The sequence below is a fragment of the Salvia hispanica genome, chromosome 1 (assembly GCF_023119035.1).
Source record: "Salvia hispanica cultivar TCC Black 2014 chromosome 1, UniMelb_Shisp_WGS_1.0, whole genome shotgun sequence".
In the NCBI taxonomy this organism is placed as follows: domain Eukaryota; kingdom Viridiplantae; phylum Streptophyta; class Magnoliopsida; order Lamiales; family Lamiaceae; genus Salvia; species Salvia hispanica.
In genome coordinates, this window is record NC_062965.1 from 21,704,683 (window position 1) to 21,710,682 (window position 6,000).

The window sequence follows — 6,000 nt, forward strand, 5'->3', positions numbered from 1 at the left end:
CCTGATAGGTCCTTTCAAGACTGAGCACCACGACTTGAACGAACAAATAGAGGAAAGATAAACCCTAGTTGAGGTGCTAGGGGGCGATTTCCGCCAGAACCAAGAATGAGAATAGAAATTTATTTCATAATTCTCAATGAATCAAAATACTAGAGAATTCTATAATTTATAGAATTCTAAACCCTAAACATATCTTCAAAGCAAGCAAAATAATTAAATAAAAAAGATTACAAAAGATATGCAAAATCAAATCAAATACTATTAAAAGATAAGTTGGAGATTGAGAGAGATTTGGATGTGATCTTGTGCGTGATTTAAATGCTCGAGGACCCTATCAGCTCTCCCCCGGTTGAAATCCACCTTGTCCTCAAGGTGGGAAAAAGAAATAAGCACTGCTAAAGTTACACCATATCTTGGCTTCAACAGCAACACCCGTAGTTGCAGTTCTGCGTTCTCCTTCATTGTGGATGCCTACTGAGAGGGCTGCACTGAAGTCTTCCAACGTTCCGTAGCGGATCAGTTTGGACACATAAAAAGGTCCCAGATCAAATATGCGAACCCCAATTACGCCACCAAATTGACGAGTTGCACGGCACCACGCAGCCGCTTTGAGCATAAAACTATAGTCCAAAATACAAGAACCTGCAAAAATCAATTCATCTTTCGAGAATCCCAGACGTGTCACGTCCATGCACGGAGGGATCGCACGGCCATCCGAGGCCTGAGACAAACAGAACAAGTCTTTCTCCACCGACTTGACGTATTTGGGCATAGCTTGGCCTCCACGTGCCATTTCAACAACTTCAGTTTGTGGCTTTGCATCAGCCTCTACCAACTCTTCAACTACCACACTTTTTGCTTCAGCCACGTCATTTTTTGGTTCGATCTTCTCAGCCCCAGCAGCTGTCTCCTCTGTTTTCATATCCCGTTGTGATTCAACCGTATTTTCTTCAACCGGATCAGCTTCAGATTTGGCTAAACATTCAGTAGGCTCGGCTGGTGGAGCCTCTTCCACAGCAGGAGCTTCCTTTTCGACCACTTGAGTAGGCGTTTGTTCTACCTCCTCTTTCTTTGCTTCTGTTGATTCACACTCAGTGTTTGTGCTCTCTGCTTCAATTTTTTTCATCTTGTCACTATCGATGGTGACGAACTGCCTTTCATCGGCCCTCTCTGTTAAATCTGGAGAAAATTGGTAATAGACTGCCACCAAGAAATCCTCCCACGAACCATCAATGTCAGTTTTTTGATAAGTATGAAACCAATCAGTTACCGGTGGATCAAACAAGTATTTCGTAAGATAAAGGCGATCATCGAGCGGAGTGTAGTAGTGGTTGTAATATTCTTGGACCTTACAGATCCAATTCAGTGCCATTTTCCCATCAAAACGTGGAGGTTTGAGGCGTGGCATGGAATAAGACTTGAAACCCATCGGTTCTTGTGTGACCGACGGAGGGGGCGACCAACGCTGCGGAGGCGAACGCTCGTCAAGGCTGTCTGAATTCTCCTCAGATTGAGCTTGCTGCCCAAACGTGGCAAGAAATTCTCCATGAGCACTGACTAGGCAACGTAGTTCCACGAGCATATCCCTGATATCGCGGAGATCATGTTGTTGTGATTCCTTGAGAAGCGGCATTGAGCTCGGATATCGTAGGAATCAATTTGGATTAATACCTTAACTCAACAAAATTTATGGCAAAAAGATAAAGAAAAGTGGCGTGAGTTTGTGATAGGAAAACTAAGCCTAGATTGAGCTCTAGGTGTTTCACGTGAACAGTAAAAATGGGGAGAAAAGTAAATCAATGGAAGAACCAGTTGATAGGTCCTTTCAAGACTGAGCACCACGACTTGAACGAACAAATAGAGGAAAGATAAACCCTAGTTGAGGTGCTAGGGGGCGAATTCCGCCAGAACCAAGAATGAGAATAGAAATTTATTTCATAATTCTCAATGAATCAAAATACTAGAGAATTCTATAATTTATAGAATTCTAAACCCTAAACATATCTTCAAAGCAAGCAAAATAATTAAATAAAAAAGATTACAAAAGATATGCAAAATCAAATCAAATTCTATTAAAAGATAAGTTGGAGATTGAGAGAGATTTGGATGTGATCTTGTGCGTGATTTAAATGCTTGAGGACCCTATCAATTCCGGCAGCAAGCTCGGCACTCCGCCGCCAACGATGATAGCCCCAGCTCTAACAATCCGTCACTGATTTCATTCCTTATAACCTGAATTTACAAAGCTTGGACACCAAAAATATAATCTTTGGAATAAACAAAAGAGGGAGAGTTGTAGATAATTATAGGGTCAAGTCCTCAATCCAACAACACTTTATTCCCACAACAAAAGGTAAATCCCAAGCCTTTCTTTTCTCTAATTTATGTACAAACATATGCACATATATAATTTGAAATCAGAATCTGCCACAACAAGTTTAACATCATCTTCCACCACCAAGCCATCCATAACAGAAAGACAAATGCCCCAAAATCACCAAATTCATGAAGTGAAAGTAAGGAAGCATACACTTTAATGACTAAATCAACTGGAAAACTTATCTCATAAGCATAATTCTGCCGGATTCCGGCTATGGACTTAGGCACCCCATCGATACGAGGACAGCCCCACAACCCCGATGTGCCACTGATTTCAAGACCTTTATAAATCTACAAGTTAAAAACACCAAACTGAAATTCAACATTTAATCTTTAGAAATAAAACAAAAGGGGGAAATGATAAAATTGGGCATTCCTTACCTTTCGGGAGTTTGGCGAGGAGGCGGCGACTGTGGTGGCTTCGGGGAGCTGCTCCGGCAGCGCGAGGCGCGGAGAAGAAGCGGCGAAGCCGCTGCCTGTGCATGCACAGCAGCGGTGGCGGCGGCGCCGGAGGGAGGCTGGCCGACGGTCAGAAGCAGGCAGGAAGGAGAGAGCTCTTTTCTCTTCTTTGTTAGTCCCGGTGGAATGAGGAAGGAGAAGAAGGAATGAGTGGGTTCTTTATTTGAGCTAATTATTTAGTGATTTAGGCCTAGGAAAAAGGAATTGAATGTAAGCCCAATTTTAATTGGTGCTGCAGTAAATAAATAGGGGTTAGGCCCAATTTTCAAATTTAAATTATTTTTGGGCCTAAAATAAAATGGTTAAGTAAGCTAAGATAATTAGTTGTGATCCGATTTATTAAGTTTTGCGTAAGATTTGTAGCATGTATGGAGTATCAATTTAGTCGAAGCCCGAAAATAATAGAAGAAGAAACATCAAATAATATATGAGTTTTAGAATTTCCTAAGGATAAGTGAAATAAGAAAAGAGAATTAATTGAGGCATGCATTCCTATTAAAGTTTAAGAATTTCTTGAGGTCTGATTAGTATATCATATTATATTGTTTTGTTTCCGAAAAGGTTACCTTTGCATAGGAGCGAGAATTTCAAGTTAAGAAAATTAAACGAACGAGGTGAGCTTTCTTATACTAAAAATATAAATTATATTTTGTGAAAACTCGAACACATGTTTGTGATTTTAATGATGTTGTCTTGACATAAATGTTTTGTGTATGATGCCTATCTATTGGCTAAGGCCAAGTGAATACTGAATGATGATATATAAGTCGAATTCGGATCCCAGTGAGGGTGGTGTCCCCGCTCGGACTAGTGTACATGGGATACCTCTGACCGTGAATGGACGGCAGAGAAGGTGACCGTGGAAGGTGGCCACCTTCCCGGCACAAGGATACCTCTGACCTGTTGGGCAGAGAAGGTGACCATATGAGAACACCATCTCAGCGGCACAAGGATACCTCTGACTTGTTGGGCAGGGAAGGTGACCGTATGAGAATACCATCTCAGCGGCACAAGATGATCACATATGGCAAAATACAGAAAGAAAATGGACTGCAGTCGGAAAATGATTTTTAGTAAGCTCAGGTCTTTTCAATAAAACCCCTGAGTGTTACTGTGATGATGGCTTGACAATATTTTCAAATGTATATGTATTTTTCGGCAATGTGTTCACTGAGTACCTTTGTACTCAGTCCTGCATATATTTCTAAATATGCAAGTTAACCGGTGACGACGAGGGGCGATGTTGAGCAGGGATGGCGAATGTGTTTCAGTGTGATAAATGCTTGGATGCATCGTGTCTCCATACACGGTGTCATTCTCTCTTGACTCTTCCGCTGCAATGTAAATAACGAGCTTATATTCTTTTGTATTACGCACTCTGATATATTTTTCCAGTTATTCCAATTTAATTTCGTTCATTCCAGTTTTGTAGAGATTCCCCTTTCTTCCCCGCTTCTTTAATCCTCCCCTAGTCACGATAAACCGTGTTTGGTATCCTTAGCAAAGTGCGGTCGTGACAATATCAATTCCCCAAACTTACATTTTTATTTTTCCTCGAACAAAATAATAAATACACAAAAATAGACGCACAGAATGCACAAGGACTAGACGTCATAATTGCCTCACAAGATGAAAGAGCAGCTTAAGCATGAATTAACGCAATCAAATCAAGCAAGGCTTATTAGTGCACTTTCATTACTAACTCGTGGAACACCTTGAATTCAAGCACTCACACGTGGCAAACTTCCAAAGATGAGAAGTGTTCTTTCTCTCACTCTCAAAGTGTATATAGGCTAAGTGTATCGACACTCAAATCATGCATCATGCAAAGTTTACCATAGGCTTGCTCAAAGTCTAATCCCTATCTACTAGATGTGATTAAGCATCAAAAGTCCCGAAGGTCTTTATTTTTGGTTGTAATGTAGGCTCTTTGGTAGGTGAGGAAAATTTGGCTAAAAAGTGACTACACCCAATCATAGCAAAAGTGATCAATTTCTACCACATCAAACTTAGCATCCAACCAACAATTCAAATTTCAGTAAACTTAGACTTTGTCTATATTTCTTCTCACTTCCCAACTTCCTTCTATTTTTTTTCTTTTTATTATTATTTTTTTTTCTTTTCTTTTTCACAACCTTTCTTTCTTTTCTCTCTCTTTTTTTTCTAGATCAAGCACATACTTTTGAATTTTTCACTATCTCACAACTTGTACTTTCTCTACATTTAAAATTCATTTACAAAAGATATTGTTAGCTTATGATGGCTCAATCATCGATGGATCAACAAACTGATTTGCTGCATCAAGTTGAAGCTTAGAGCTCGACTTAAGCTCAGGAGTTTCAGGGATCGTTAGATCTCCATTAGTATGTTAGATTGAATCTGAGCCGTCAGATCTAAAAACTAGCCGTTAGCTCTGTTTTGTTTTTAGTTGAGTTTGTTAGAGCTCATTCCATTCGATTCCAATTCAGTTGTAATTCTCTCTTGAGTTTGAGTTCAATAATAATTCCTCTCTTAGCTCATCCACTCTCCTCCACAATCTTGCCGTTCATTCTTGTTGATCGATTCACATATCATCTCAATTATTCTCAATTGGCGCCGTCTGTGGGAATCGAAGCTTTGAGGTTGGGATCGGTATTCTCTGTTGTTGATCTGCGGAATCGAAGATGGCTTCTAGATTTGAAGCTGAGAAATTCACGGGCAAGAACGACTTCGGTCTTTGGCCAGTAAAAATGAAGGCATTGCTGATTCAACAAGGGCTGTCATCGGCGTTGGAAGTTGAGAGCAAGGACAAGCTGAAGGTCGATCTTGATGAAAAAGCGGTCGCGAAGAAGGCCGAAATTGAAGCGAAGGCGCACGGTGCTGTTGTTCTGAGTTTAGGCGATAAGGTGCTCCGAGAAGTATCGAAGGAGACCATTGCAGCTGGTATACTTTCAAGGTTAGAGGATCTCTATAAGACCAAATCCCTCGCTAATCGCCTTTATATGAAGCAGCGACTTTATTCCTATCGTTTCTTGGAGGAGAAGAGTGTTTTGGAACAGTTAGAGGACTTCAACAAAGCGGTAGACAATCTGGAAAACATTGATGTCTCGATTGGAGATGAAGATAAAGCCATTCTTCTTCTCAACGCATTACCTAAGTCTTATGATCAACTCCATGATGCGA